This window comes from Prenolepis imparis, unplaced genomic scaffold (genome assembly GCF_030444845.1).
Source record: "Prenolepis imparis isolate NDT839.2.m4 unplaced genomic scaffold, iyPreImpa1.0 SCAF_4, whole genome shotgun sequence".
In the NCBI taxonomy this organism is placed as follows: domain Eukaryota; kingdom Metazoa; phylum Arthropoda; class Insecta; order Hymenoptera; family Formicidae; genus Prenolepis; species Prenolepis imparis.
In genome coordinates this window covers 10859524-10874856 of record NW_028141162.1, presented here as the reverse complement: position 1 = coordinate 10874856, position 15333 = coordinate 10859524, and the positions used below count along the sequence as shown (strand labels likewise).

The 15333-nt window shown below is 35.6% G+C and overlaps 1 protein-coding gene across 2 annotated transcripts in view; it reads right to left on the bottom strand.

Moving 5' to 3' along the window:
• Cwo (transcription factor cwo) overlaps nt 1-15333 on the bottom strand; it is a 48764-nt gene that overhangs the window by 22904 nt on the left and 10527 nt on the right. The gene's annotated exons all lie outside the window — the stretch shown is intronic.

Genomic DNA, 15333 nt, shown 5'->3' with positions numbered 1-15333 from the left:
CCACGCATAGCAAGGCTGCCCGAGATCCACATACAAGGCGTCCTTCATCGACCTTACTGCCCACCGCGTCGCGTTGCTCGTTGCTCGCGCGTGCATGCGTGCGTGCGTGCCTTCCCTTTCACGTTTGGCTGCGCGGGCGCACGTGCGTGAGCCGATTCACTTGACTTGCGATCCCGTCCCGCGCTACGTGTGCTACTCTCGCGTCAAAAATTTCCGGCCATTATACGAAATATCAGTGGCTAAGAATGTATCTGACTCATTCGTCTGACATTTGAACAAATATTTTATAAGAATCATTTCTGTACCTTGAAATAAAATAGTAGAAATCGTAAAACTTAGCCATTTGTATCTTCTTAATTTCGCGTGTTTCTAATTTCACAAGGATCCAGCTATGCACTGAGAGAATTTTCTCTTAGAGTTTACCCTGAAAATCATGGTGATCGTGGGATAATATGGTATGGAAAGAATTTTATGAGAATTTCTCTGATTAATATTTATCACTATAAAAATAATAATATCTATCATAATAAAATATAAAACATGTTTGACTAATTTTACTAAACTGCATAGTAAAATTAATCAAGCATATTTTAAATTTTATTGTAATAGACATTATTATTTTTATTGTGATAAATATTAAAGAAATTCTCATAAAATTTTTTCCATACCATACTGTCTCACGATTACCATGATTTTCAGGGTAAATTCTATAGAGAAAATTCTCTCTGTGTGCAAATCGAAAAAATTTAAGAATTTTATATCCCATTGAGAGAAACTTTCAATATCGGAAACGAGAGAAATATATAAGATTACACGTGGATGATTCCTGCGACTATAATAATCGAGATCGGATTTCGTCTTTGAGAATTTCGAAATCGCTTTAATTAAATGAAGAGTGAGTTTTTTTTTTTTAAATGTGCAATGGTAAATTATATCTGTATATCAGATCTAAATTCTCAAAGAGGCGAGCCAACTTCGTCCCCGACAAAGTCGTACAAAGACCGAGATCTCGTCCTTCGACATTTTTTTGCACGCCGCAACTGCACGCATCGATGCGGTACCATTCACTTTCACATGGTTGCCCACGAGTGCGTAGGTATGCTCGCAGGTAGATATGCCATCCATCGAGCATACCTACGCATAAACAAACGTCGAGGGGCAGTAAAACATAGGAATGCATTCGTTACGCCGGTTAATTGCCGCCGCTCGCTACTGTTACTATCGCGCGTTTATCATCTTAATTAACACATTCTTTCTTGCGCTCCCGTGTAATAGTTTATCATCACGGTTTGTTAAATTATACGTTGATATCCGGCGTGTTACGCTAATCTGCGCTGCGTTTGATGAATATGAAAATAGAACGCGCTATACTTTCGAAATTTTAGATTTTTATCTAAATCGAATAAAATTTTTTCCAGAGAAAGAAATGTATACATATATTGCATACAAAAAAAAAATAATTTTTATCAGGTACAGTAAAGAGTGCAGAAAGGTAGAAAATATTTTTTTTTCCAATATTTCATAAAAGTAAAAAAAATCAAAATCGATGATGCACGTTCGTGAAAATAATCAAGAAATTAATTATTGTATTTAATTTTTCTCTCTCTCTCTCTCTTTAAAAAAAAATATATATATAATTACTAAATGAAAAATCTAATTAAAAGAAACATGTTAATTATATATTTTTTTTTAATTATGTTTTGACGAAGCTATCTCATCCGGGAAATGATGGGCCGTGGTGTACGTGTAACGTTGGGCAGCGCAGATGGCCGTCGGCGTCGCAACACGTGAATAATAACGAGGTTTGTGTATACACGCACGTCACGACGGTCATGCGTGCCGCGGATGCGTGTGTCGCCGACGACATCAGCCTCCTTATCGGAGATATGTACCGTCGTATAGGTGCGAGCTACATATAAGGCCTGATCGATCGATACGATGCCAACGCCGCGTATTTGCGAGTGCACGTGTAAAAAAGACGCATTTGTCGTATTACAATTATATATATTGCAAAATGACTCGCGACTATCTCGTTAAACGTTCGGAACAAGTTCCACATTCAAATGCGATCCGGAAGATTCGGATTAATAAAAGAAATGCCAAGTTCATCGTTCGTACACTAAAAGAATTTTCTCTTAATAGAATTTACCCTGAAAATTATGGTAATAGTGAGACAATATAGTATGGAAAGAATTTTATGAGAATTTCTCTGATTAATATAAAAATAATATTATCTATCATACAATAAAATATAAAACATGTTTGATTAATTTTACTAAACTGCATAGTAAAATTAATCAAACATATTTCATTGTAATAGATATTTTTTTTATTGTAATAAAAAACAGAGAAATTCTCATAAAATTCTTTCCATACCATACTGTCCCACAATTACCATGATTTTCAGGGTAAATTGAGAGAATTCTCTCTGTGTAGTATTTTTTTAATTTTCGATATTGAATATCTTTGTTGATTGAAGTCCGGAATAAAGATTTTCTTAGAATTCATTTGAGATTTTTACTGAACAATAAAATTCCTATCTTCTGCGAGTTGGTTCTCTGAAAATCTCTCAATCACCTATAATAGTGGGCTCGGTTTAGTCTCCATCGAGGTATCCTGTGTATATATTTAGCAGGCAGACTAAACCACAGCGCGAATGCGGCGATTAATGATCTGCTCGATATGTATGTATGTATATATATATATAACGCTTCATCTTTCTGATGATGCAAAGAGATGCGAATGATGATTTATACGTCGCGCTTCGCGATAGGGTACTACAGATCTCGTTGACCTTCGACAACATTGTGGAGCTTTCGCTCCATCGTGTTTTGCAATTGGTAAGACGACGCGTCTCCCCATACCCGATGTTTAATTGGCAGTTAGTTGACAGCTGTGAAACAGATGCGCCAATGCGCTCGATAACCTTCTTCTCGTTGACGTCCCTCTCGTACTCTAAGTCTCTTTCCGAGTAAAATAGAACGATCACGGTTTAAGTTATTCTCGGCCCGACCGTCGAAGGTCGTCGCCTTGAATGGCCTCTATCTCAAATTAACATAATTCACGAAATTGTATACCTGGAGATGGAGACAGGCATCGGCAATCCATTTCGACAACTCCAACTTTTGTCGGCTTGTCAAAGTAGTCAAAGTGAAGTGAAACGACACACGTCATATACGTTATTTATCGCGGTATATATAAGTAAGCTCATTCTCATGAAAAACGTGATACAAGAATGTGTTTGCAGTGTGTGTGCACGTGTGTTTATTCAACCTTCATCCATAGTTCAAGTCTCATTCAAATGTGTTATGTGAATTAACGACACAATTTGATTCATTTGTAGATCAGGTGACGCGATAACCCGCAATCTAATCGATAAACCAGTAACTGCGTGTGTTGTCGAGTAGGTAATGATCTCTCATTCTAAACTGTATTTCAGAAAGAGATCATGATTCAATCGAATATTTTATCCTACTAATGCCAATTTAAATTCGTTATCGCGGCGTGTAAATTAAAACAAAATGAGAAAAATTATGCATTTTTTGAAATTACTCTGCAATTTAAATGAAAAATTATTATAAATTCTAATTAAATCTCATCTACTACAGCTATGAATAAAGACACTGGAAATTTCTCTGGCAAAGTCTACTACATAAATATGGAAAAAATGGTAAAATCTTACAGTCACGCACCTACACACAATTGTGTCTACAAACTATATTCTTACATCCTTCTTCGTGTACCTCGATGTTTGAAATGTTTGTTATTATAAAAATTATTATAAAAAAATCTACTTTTCTCTTTGAAGAAAAATCTACCTTTTCTTTGGCTTCCTTGGCAAGAGCGTTCATTGCAAATATGGTATCTTTTGGATTATTACGAGTTCAGGGATTACCTTGTTGCAAAATGCCGATCCGTTACGTCCATCTAGGCCGTACAGGCTGGCAAACGAGTATTTCGAGAAGCGAGAAAAGGCAATTATTCGCATTAACAACATCAGGCATCGATTAACGCGGCGTGTTCTCGCATGTGTCGAGCATTCATTCTTTTGCGTTACGCAAACACCTCGCATGCCGAAAGTCCTCGCGAAATCGTATGCACCTACTTGCTGACGACGCGACGCAAGCGCGCGATGAGAGTTGCAAAAGGTCAAGGATACACAAGTGACACACTGGTATAGAATAGTATACACACCTCATTTATAATCCAAATATTGAAAAATGCTTCTCATCGCTAGATAGAATTTCATACTTTCGAAATAAAAAAAGAATTATACGATTACGGGATAATAGTTTTTTTTTTTCAGCATGAGTTCGATAAGAGTTTGATAAAAGTTGTAAAAAAAATAGAGCCATATATTACCGATATACCTGCATGTAACTTATGCATCTTGTGTATGAAAGACAGATAAGGAGTTGTATCGGTTGAAGAGGAAAAAGGAAACGAACGCAGCCGTTCTTTCCTGCTTGGTATATCGTTTCACGCACGGCATACACGAATATATATATACCGGGTCGTCGCATAAAAATATTAACCTACATCCCGCCGAGCGCGTGTCATGCAACGTGACTTCTAGCTCAGCTACACCGTTTCGTGCCGGTGATCGTGCGCTCCCCGCACGACAGTCGTTCGATCCGCGAATCGTCGAAAAACGTCAAGGGCGATATTACAGATATGTTATTTAATAGCATATATATATGTAAATATATATGTAAATGTATATAACCAATCTATTGGTCCCAACAAAAAGATGAGATATAATCTAAATTATTTTAATCAAGTATATTTTATTAGATATTTTTATAAAAAGTTATAAATCTCTATAAAAATTATATAGAAGAGATTCGATAAATCTAATTTTACAAACACATTTTCTGATCTTTTTTTTAAATAGTATCTAGATATAACTCTGGCATTCGAGTGCGAATTTGAAGTGGATTCGTTTCAGTTAATCCCACGGGAGAGATACAAGCTGGCGCAATATATTTCATAATTCTAGAAATAGTACGGCCGACACATGATTAAATCCGACGGTGCTGTCCCCGATTTTGTAATCCCGCCGAAACGAGTCTTGATTTCGTTTTGCCAAAAAAATCGAAAGGCAGACTGCCTTAATTAAAATTATATTTATTACGATCTATACCGATAGAGAGAGAGAGAGAGTTATGGATTTTCTCTTTGTTTATATTTTATTTAAAAAATTTAAATCTTTTATTCAATCTTGAAATATGATTTGTTCAAAAACAGCAAAATAAGCGGCAAGATATATATAAATTTCTTACAATTTCTATATCTTTTTTTCAAAACTGACAACACACTGACCGCGAGTGTCTGAATAATCAATGATCGCGGCAAACAGAAAATAATCTCGAAGATGAAAGGTGACAGAGATTTTTTTCGCAATGAATCATCTACCTCCGGTAATAAGATCGTTGTACTATTTTCCACGCCACTCGCACGTGTATATTCATCGCTCGTGCAGCACACTCATACATATGCATGCGATACACCTTGCAACGAGGACGGCGAGAAGCGTCAAGGTGACTCTCACTTTTTCCCGAACGACACTGAACCTCTCTTTAGCGATAGGATTATCGACCTCCAACGGCAACACGAGAGACTGTGAGATAATAGATTTTTTTGAAAAAAAGAGATGCAAATTTTAATAGAAAATATTTCACGAAAGAGGAAAAGCCGATGTCAATATTTTCTGTATTATTGAAAAATAACGACTATCATACAGAGTTCTATTATAAATTTATCACTGAAAATATCACAACATATTAATACACTGAGAGAATTTTCTCTTAGAATTTACCTTGAAAATCATGGTAATCGTGGGACAATATGATATGGAAGGAAGAATTTTATGAGAATTTCTTTGATTAATATTTATTACAATAAAAATAATATCTATTACAATAAAATATAAAATGTGTTTGATTAATTTTACTAAACTGCATGGTAAAATTAATCAAACATAAAATTTATATTTTATTGTAATAGATATTATTATTTTTATTGTGATAAATATTAAAGAAATTCTCATAAAATTCTTTCCATATCATATTGTCCCACGATTACCATGATTTTCAAGGTAAATTCTAAGAGAAAATTCTCTCTGTGTATGTTGGCTGTGTGAAGTTGGCACCCCTATGTTATGCTATCATAGTTCTGTTAAGAGTTCTGAGTTATTTAGAACCATCGGAAAAGTTCTTGATAATTTTTAGAAATAGTTCCGGTCATTACGATAACGAAAATCAGTTTCAAAAAATAGGGGTGCCAACTTCACATTTTTTTACACATCGAGTTCTAATAGTTTTGAGCAGAGTTTTAAGGTTCTTTTAAATAGTTCGATAGTTCCTGATTATTTTTTGAAAGAGTTCTGCAATTTTTAGATAAAAAAACGTACCTTCAATATCGAAGATATTTCTAAAATATCAAGTTCTCGTGAAAAACGTTAGAGTTCGTGATTTTTTAAATGTTTCGTAAAAGTGTATTAATTTTAAAAAATCAATCTCTTCGAAACTATAATAGATAGAGCCATGCGCGGTTTTCACGTTTTTTCTTGTTTTATCGAGTACGATTCACAACTCTAACGTCTTTCCCCAGAACTTGATATTTTAAAAATATCTTCGATATTGAAAGTATGTTTTTTTATCTCTATAAAAATTGCAAAACTCTTTCAAAAAATAATCAGGAACTATGTAACTATTAAACAATTTAAATTTACTCACCTCTCGGTTGCTCCTTTGTTGTCCGATGCCTCCCCGGGTCTCCTTTTCGTAGAAGTTTCGAAACACTTGCATTCGCGTTATTTTTTTTTGTTCGCGACGCGCGGCGACACCCGGGTTTTAGCTATCACAATCTTCGACGCGTTTCGGTAAAACGCGAGACTCGCGAGAGCTTATTCGCGCGCGAATAAAACCGAAGCTCCATTTTCGCGTCGCCGCTTTTTCCAAGACCCACTTTTCGCAGGGGCTTATCGAACGAAGATGATCAAGAGAGCGACTTGGCCGCGACGCACTCAAGTCGCCGAAGGACGCAAGCGAGACGAATATTGAGCGAGATTCACGGCCGACGAGATCAATCTCGCGCGTGCTACGCGATCGGATTTATACGATAATTAACCACCAAAGACGCTAATTAATACACTCGTCCTTTCGCGGACCGGTAAAAAGCGCGCGACCATTGATCACGAACAATCGAAGAAGAGAACTGGAGGTGGAGCTAGACTGGCACTGCCAGATTCGGAACGCGCAGCGACACGCGCGCCACGTCGTAGTGGTGGGGGTATGTAGAGGTTGCGACGTGGGAGCTCGGCGAATCACGTCGCGACTACATATCCTCACCAGATCGTAGTGATGGGGGTATGCAGTCGCGCCGTGATTCGCTGAACCTCGCACGTACGTTGCGTCGCGAGCCTTACAATGCCCCACCACTACGACTTGTCGCGACGTGTCGTTGGTCGTTGCGCGTTCCGAACCTGGCAGTGCCAGTACGTGCGAGGTCGTAGTGATGGGGGTATGTAGTCGCGACGTGATTCGCCGAGCTCCCACGTCGCGATCCCTACAATGCCCCACCACTACGACTCGGCGCGACGTATCGTTGCGCGTTCCGAACCTGGCAGTGCCAGTCTAGCTCCACCTCTTCTTCGATTCTTCGTGATCGCGCGCTTCTTGCCGGTCCGCGAAAGGACGAGTGTATTAATTAGCATCTTTGGTGGTTAATTATCGTATAAATCCGATCGCGTCGCACGTACCGACATCGTAATCACGATCGCACGCGTGAAATTGATCTCGTCGATCGTGATGAATCGCGCTCAATGTTCGTCTCGCTGCATCCTTCGGCGACTTGAGTGCGTCGCGGCCAATTAAGTCGCTCTCTTGATCATCTTCGTTCGATAAACCCCTGCGAAAAGTGGGTCTTGGAAAAAGCGGCGACGCGAAAATGGAGCTTCGGTTTTATTCGCGCGCGAATAAGCTCTCGCGAGTCTCGCGTTTTACCGAAACGCGTCGAAGATTGTGATGGCTAAAACCCGGGCGTTGCCGCGCGTCGCCAACGAAAAAAAAATAACGCGAGTGCAAGTGTTTTGAAACTTCTATACGAGAAGGAGGCTCGGGGAGGCATCGGGCAACAAAGGAGCAACCGTGAGGTGAGTAAATTTAAATTGTTTAATAGTTACATAGTTCCTGATTATTTTTTGAAAGAGTTTGCAATTTTTATAGAGATAAAAAAACATACTTTCAATATCGAAGATATTTTAGAAATATCTTCGATATTGCAGGTACGTTTTTTTATCTAAAAATTGCAGAACTCTTTCAAAAAATAATCAGGAACTATATATAACTATTTAAAAGAACCTTAAAACTCTGCTCAAAACTATTGGAACTCGATGTGTAAAAAAATGTGAAGTTGGCACCTCTATTTTTTGAAACTGATTTTCGTTATCGTATAATGACCGGAACTATTTCTAAAAATTATCAAGAACTCTTCCTATGGTTCTAAATAATTCAGAACTCTTAACAGAACTATGATAGCATAACATAGGGGTACCAACTTCACACACCCGTGTATGTTTATCATTTCTTTTCGTAATAAAAAGTGAAAAATCAAGTAAATCAAGAATGACAGCTGGTTTAATTTAATACGTTAATACCTTATAAGTATAACTACGAGTTAAACACAGCTTTAGAAATTGAGAAAAAAATATAACACGAAGAGCTGAAAAATTATCAAATCGCCAAGTTAACATTTAACGTATAATTAAGGATAAATCACACTCGTCTGATTATCATGCTTATCGTATTCCCTTTTAGCGTCATTGTCTGTCTCTGACTTCAACAACCAGAAGTGCCAAACGCAGCAATCAAACACAATGCGACAAACGATGTGTTCTCATTTCGTATACCCCGCTAATACTTTGTCTCGTCTTATCGCGATACGACATTATCGTCGAAATTTTCCATGTACGTGAGATACTTGTGAGGGCCTCTCTCCAAATCATCGATTGGCGATGAGCGGATTCATCATGTTGTGTCAGAAAAAATGCGCGCATGTATTATACGAATTTTTCAGTTCAGAGACGTTTTGTTTCGCGACATAAACAGGAAATCGATTCGCCGCCAATTACCGCCTCACGGTGCTAAAACTCAATCTACGCGTAAATTTACATCTTATGGGCGTAAGAGAGAGAAAAGTGTAGTCTCTGATCGACAATAATAAATAGCCGATGACAAGCAGCCAATAGACGAGATATGTATAAATATCACGGTCGTCAGAGTTATTAGTGCTATTGAATTCCATTGATGTCATCGTCGGACTTCTATTTCAGAAAGAAGCTTCGCGACCATTAGATGCATACGTACACTCTATATATACTTGCATTATATGCAAAAGAATCTATCGCCTCGATACTTTGTATGATAATCTTTGCGCGCTCTGTTGACTCGTACACGCTCGTACTTACATTTAATTAAAGTTACGCTGATAAGAGACAATGATGATAACGCAGTCTACTTCGTATAACTTACAGATAATAAAAATTCGCCAGATATAGATAACTTTTCAGAGACATACTCTCATTGTGGATGAAAAATTGTGTATAAAATACATATTTTAAAGAGCAAGTGGCTTGGAGAAATATGAAAGATTTATTTTTCATTTTCAAGTAATTCTGTGTAATTAAAATATTATCCTTCAATTATACAGATTAGATAATCATTTTTTTTTAATTAGTCAATTAAATATAATATTTGCTTAATCGTTTTAATTCATTTGTAAAAGATATAAAACGAAGAACGAAAATATTGCAACATGTTAAAACAGATTAGAAGTTGGAAATTATCAAATTCCCTTTCTCGTAACTGACAAGTATTTTTCGTGAAATTTTCCCGGAAACGACAGCAGCGGAAAAATGTAATCCCCTCTAGAAAAGTTATTGACGTTTGAAAGCATGAAGGAAAAATACAGTGCCCGAAACATTGCAAGCCGTCGTAATATTCGTTGCATGTTACAAATATGTATTATACATGCTTAATCAGAATGAAGAGAAAAGTAGGTAGATACCGAAAAAGGTCAGAAATTTGAGGGAACAGAAGGGCATTCTTAATTAAAAACTTATAACAGTTATGATTTATATGTGTACCGAATTCGCGATTCGCCATCGTTACCTTTTTCTGATCGCAAAATAATCGTGAAAAAAATATCTCTAGGATTATATAGAGAAAAAACAAACAAAAAATATATGAATATCGAGTTATATATCAAAGTAATTATGATAATGAGAGACAAATTTGACGTCACGATATTTTCCAGCGATAATATATTTGTCAATCTGATATAATTGTACAATGATTATTAAATAAGCATCCTTTTGTAAAAATTCATATCAATCCACCAATAATTTTATCTCGATATTTATTGTTTATTAATTTATTGTTTTAATTTACTGTGTTTTTTTAACTTTATTATTTTTATTATTTTACTATATCAAGTTTCACATTGCAAAATATTGGATTGTCGCGGCCGTTTTGATTGATACATAATTGCAAGTGCAAATGTGTTTACGAGCAGAGCAGTTTAATAATTCTAAAAAAGATAAAGCGCGTCATACACTGCCAAGAAATACATCTGCGTCAAGCACAATGCTGCGAAACACAATACTGTGTTATAAGAAGCGGAATTTACATTCTAAGCAAAAAGCCGGCGCGCAATTGTGCCGCTTGCCGTAACACGTTGGTAATTATAGCAATTTGCAGCACTCGAACGGAAAATGAGTTTGGAATATGGGCATCCATAACAAAGGTGCACTGTAAGAGATTTACCTTCGTCGCGCACGTGGAGCTACGCGAACACATATACATATATACACACACATACGCGCCCGTCTCTAATTATGCACGCTTCTTGAATATGCATAATTGAAACGCATGGCGCAGCATCGTGCGCGTGACATTTCATTATTATATCCCCTTGAGCTCCCACAAGTATCATTAATTTGTTTCGATTTATTCTTTCGATCATATATGTGTTTGCCAGTTTATCGAGTCACCAAGATTTTCAATAGGCACAAGAAACGCGAAAGCAAGAAAACTAACGAACAAAATGCAATAGGCATTTCATTAAGATTATATTTAAGATTAAGCTATCTAGCCGTTCGTAACTTTTTAGTAGTTTGAGGAAAAAAAATTCTTTTACAGCAAAAAAGATAGTTTAATATACCTTCAAAAGCTAAGTAAAGCACGTTATTTTTCTCGTTAATATTTGTACGAGAAATATTAAGAAGAATACTAATTATGTTTGCTAGATTAATGATTCTTAACGTATTATTATGTTATTAAAAACACATTAATTATGTAAAATTTAATTCAGATGCATATAATGGATTATATCATCACTACAAGCCTTATAATTGTTTCTTCGAAAATAAAAAATATTTCAACGCGATTTCTAACAATCCAGCGACGAAATGGCGGTACGTGTTTGTACAAAAATCGCCGATGTCGAAAAAATGTAATATATTCCTATTGACAGTATCGTGACGCGCACACAGATAACGCTATACCGAAATACCTAACATCCGACTGGTCTTTTAATTGCATCGCGATCCCGTTCAGGTCGCAGTTGCTTTCCATGACGCAGACTCATCCCGCTTGCGTCACTAACCATAGTCTTGGTGTCGCGACATACATCGCGCATGTAGGTATTGTTCGATCGCGACGAGGCCGATATCGAAATCAGACGTAAAAAATAATTAAAGAAATACTAAAATTAAAAATACCAAAATAAAAAAAATAATAATGAAAATAAAACTATACGCTGAGAGAATTTACTCTGAAAATCATGCTAGTAATCGTGGGACAATATGGTATATGGAAAGAATTTTATGAAAATTTCTCTGATTAATATTTATCACAATAAAAATAATAATATCTATATCACAATAAAATATAAAACATGTTTGTTTAATTTTACTAAACTGCATAGTAAAATTAATCAAACATATTTAATATTATAATAGATATTATTTTTATTGTGATAAATATTAATCAGAGAAATTCTCATAAAATTCTTTCCATATCATATTGTCCCACGATTACCATGATTTTCAGGGTAAATTCTAAGAGAGAAAATTCTCTCTGTATATGAAAGGATATTGCCGTATTAAATATCCCATCTTTCTCTCACGGTTTGTTACAATCAACTCTCAAAGTAAAACCCTATTAAAAATCCTATTAAAAATCAAATATACTTTTTCCGAAGTTAATAAGAAATTTTTTTATCTATCTCTGTGTTTTCTTATTTCTTACACGTTATAATCTTTAATTTTCATGAATTACAACTCAAAAATTATTAGTACGTATCTTCGTAATAAATGATGTTTTGTTTAGTCATCTATTAGCTGTAGTCCCGCAAATATGCACTAATCCATGCAGGTGGTCAGACGTGCATTCATACAAATGCTTGTCGTATGCATATATGTATATGTATACACGAGACATAAAGAGACGCGTGAATAAATCCCTACAGATCGATTGGCAGTGTCAATGGCCGGTACATACCGCGTCAAGATGCAAAAAATAGCATTTTATAGAACTGTTTTACGGTCGATATAGGATGACCCATCACCATCCTACATACATATACGCACGTAAAAAAAATTATTTTCTTAAATTATTCCTACGTTATATGTTATAAATAATTAGAGTAAAAATTATAAGAATATTTGCGAGATCTCGATAAAATTATATCATCGTATAAAGTAATTATATACTTAAATGTCATAATAGTGATAATTTTTACTCATTGTTATTTTCGATAAATATATTTCCATTTTATGATTTCAAACTCGACAAACCAGACACGTTTCAGTATATCGAACGACGTCAATATTAATGAGACGATTTTTCGTCTCTCTTCTCGATGTGACACGTACAACGACCGAGTTTGTAACGTATACGTGTAATCGACAGACCGCCGATACAATTCTGTATCTTATCTCGTACGCGGCTATGAATAATCTTTTGGTGATGCGCTCTCAAGGGAATACAAATAAAGCGTATCTATACAAGTCTAATTATCAAGAAAACATATGAATAGAGGGGGAGAAAATAATCACGCACGCAAAGAAAGAAAGGGGAAGGGATTCACATCCGAGTCAGAGCACCTGTGTGTACTTATACGACACGATGATACTGTAACTTTCCGTATATCAAGCTGGTTTTCTGATAAGAGATCTCGATGTTACGGATCTCAAAACTTTGCGCAAAATCATGAATGAAGAGTCAACTCTCTCTAATATGCCATTACTTCATCTAACGAAATGATACTTTCAGACAGGTGATGATGTAATACACGAGAGTTCCCTGTCACTCCCCCCCCCCCCTAAAACTACCATCGTTCTACTGAAAGCTAACGCGATACATCTTTTCTCTGTGCGTTTAAAGTTTTAAAAATTATATTCATGAAAGAATTGTATCGTAGAGAGAAAAAAAATTTCAAACTAATAATACTCTTTGCATATGACTCTGATTAAAATTTCTGATTTAAAAATTTTTATACAAAACGTGACGAAAATACGCCGACTCCGAAATAGAAAAAAAAAAAAAAAAAACGTGACCGATTAATGCTCCTCGATAAACTTTTTAGAATAAAAAAAAGAAGATTTTTTTGTGTATATATGCATGCGTGAATCGATATACAGATAAGAAAAAGTTGAGATGAAAAAACCTGCGAGATATGAACTAAAAGTGCATCGCGACGTTATGCAACGAACGTATGTATATATAAATAGACGTATATACGTGTGAATACGCATTAAACGCGATATACGTAAATATTTCTTTATGTAATAATCGGCTCGAATGTATCAAGAGCAGACGGAAGTCTTGAGCTTTAATTCGAAGCTACCTCGCACACACAATCTTCGATTGCGTATTTATTGCTAAACGCAATTGCGATCTCTAACTCGCTCCGGAAAAAAAAAATAAAGCTAATTAACGAGTTCGCGAATTGTAGAAACGAGAAAGTTCCAGGAACTTTAAAAACCTACGCCTATTTATTACATGTCGGCTGGATGACAAAAACGACCGACACGCTTAATATTTTGTTTTTCACTCTGTCATTACGTCAAGCGTCCGCACGTGTCGACTTCTTTGCGTCTCTAGAAAAGAGACTTAATGACTTCGTGAAATCGTCGTCTATCATGCTCGTTCGTTTATGCAGACAACAATAACGTGAATTTTATCACGTTTACAAAAACACGTCGCCGCTTCGTGCGGTCGCAATCGAGAAATAGAACCGTTTCTATCCCGCTTGCACGTGCACGCGACACTGGTATGATAAAAGATGTAAATGACATGTACCTCGTGTACTCTCCTGCTGATTTCTATACACGTGACGAATGACACTAGCGATCCCCCCGGCAAAACACGTTCCGACATAGTCGTTTATGCGAAAACACAGAGAAACGTGTATACCTCTCCCGTTCCTCCTCCTTTCCTCACGTTCTATTCATCCTCGTAAACAACGTGCGTACACATATGCAACACGAATGCAATATAGTTTTTAAATTGCAGTAAACCATCGAAATGAGCCCCACTCATATCTCGTGTATTCTATGTTATTAATATTTATTTTGCCGGCACAGATATATTTATTCACACTTGTTTACGATCAAGTTCTCTATATATATGTTTCATGTTAATCTTCAAAATATGTACACAGTTTGAAAATTTGTGTTTTCTTCTTAAAAACGGTCCCCGTTAAAATTTTTGTGTTAAATATTTAACACATTCATGTGTTAATTTAACATATTGCTGTTATGTTAATTGGACTCAAATGTTAAATTATTAAAACAACTAAAAAAAAGTGTAAAAATAACACAATGTATATCTATTTTTAATTTTACACAATAAATATGTTCCGTATTATTAGTGACAAGATTTATCTGTTAAAATTTACAGAAAAAAAATGTTAATTTTACTTTATAATATAAGTGGGGGTGATAAAATGTAAAATTAACAATTTTTTTAGTTAATTTTTACATTAAAACTATGTTAATTTTACACAAAATTTATTTTAAGTTTATTTGAAGTTTGCATTTATTTTATGTTAAAATATTAACACAATATTCGTGTCACCATTTAACATATCCGTATTATGTTAAATTAACACAAAAATTTCTGTGGACCGTTTGGGACAGGTGATATTTGTTAAATTTAACACAAATTTTTCAACTGTGTATATGCAGAGATATTCGAACTTGGAATGGCTTAAGATCTCGTCGCAGAAAGGGAAATTTATTTTCATTTTTATAATCTAATTGAAACT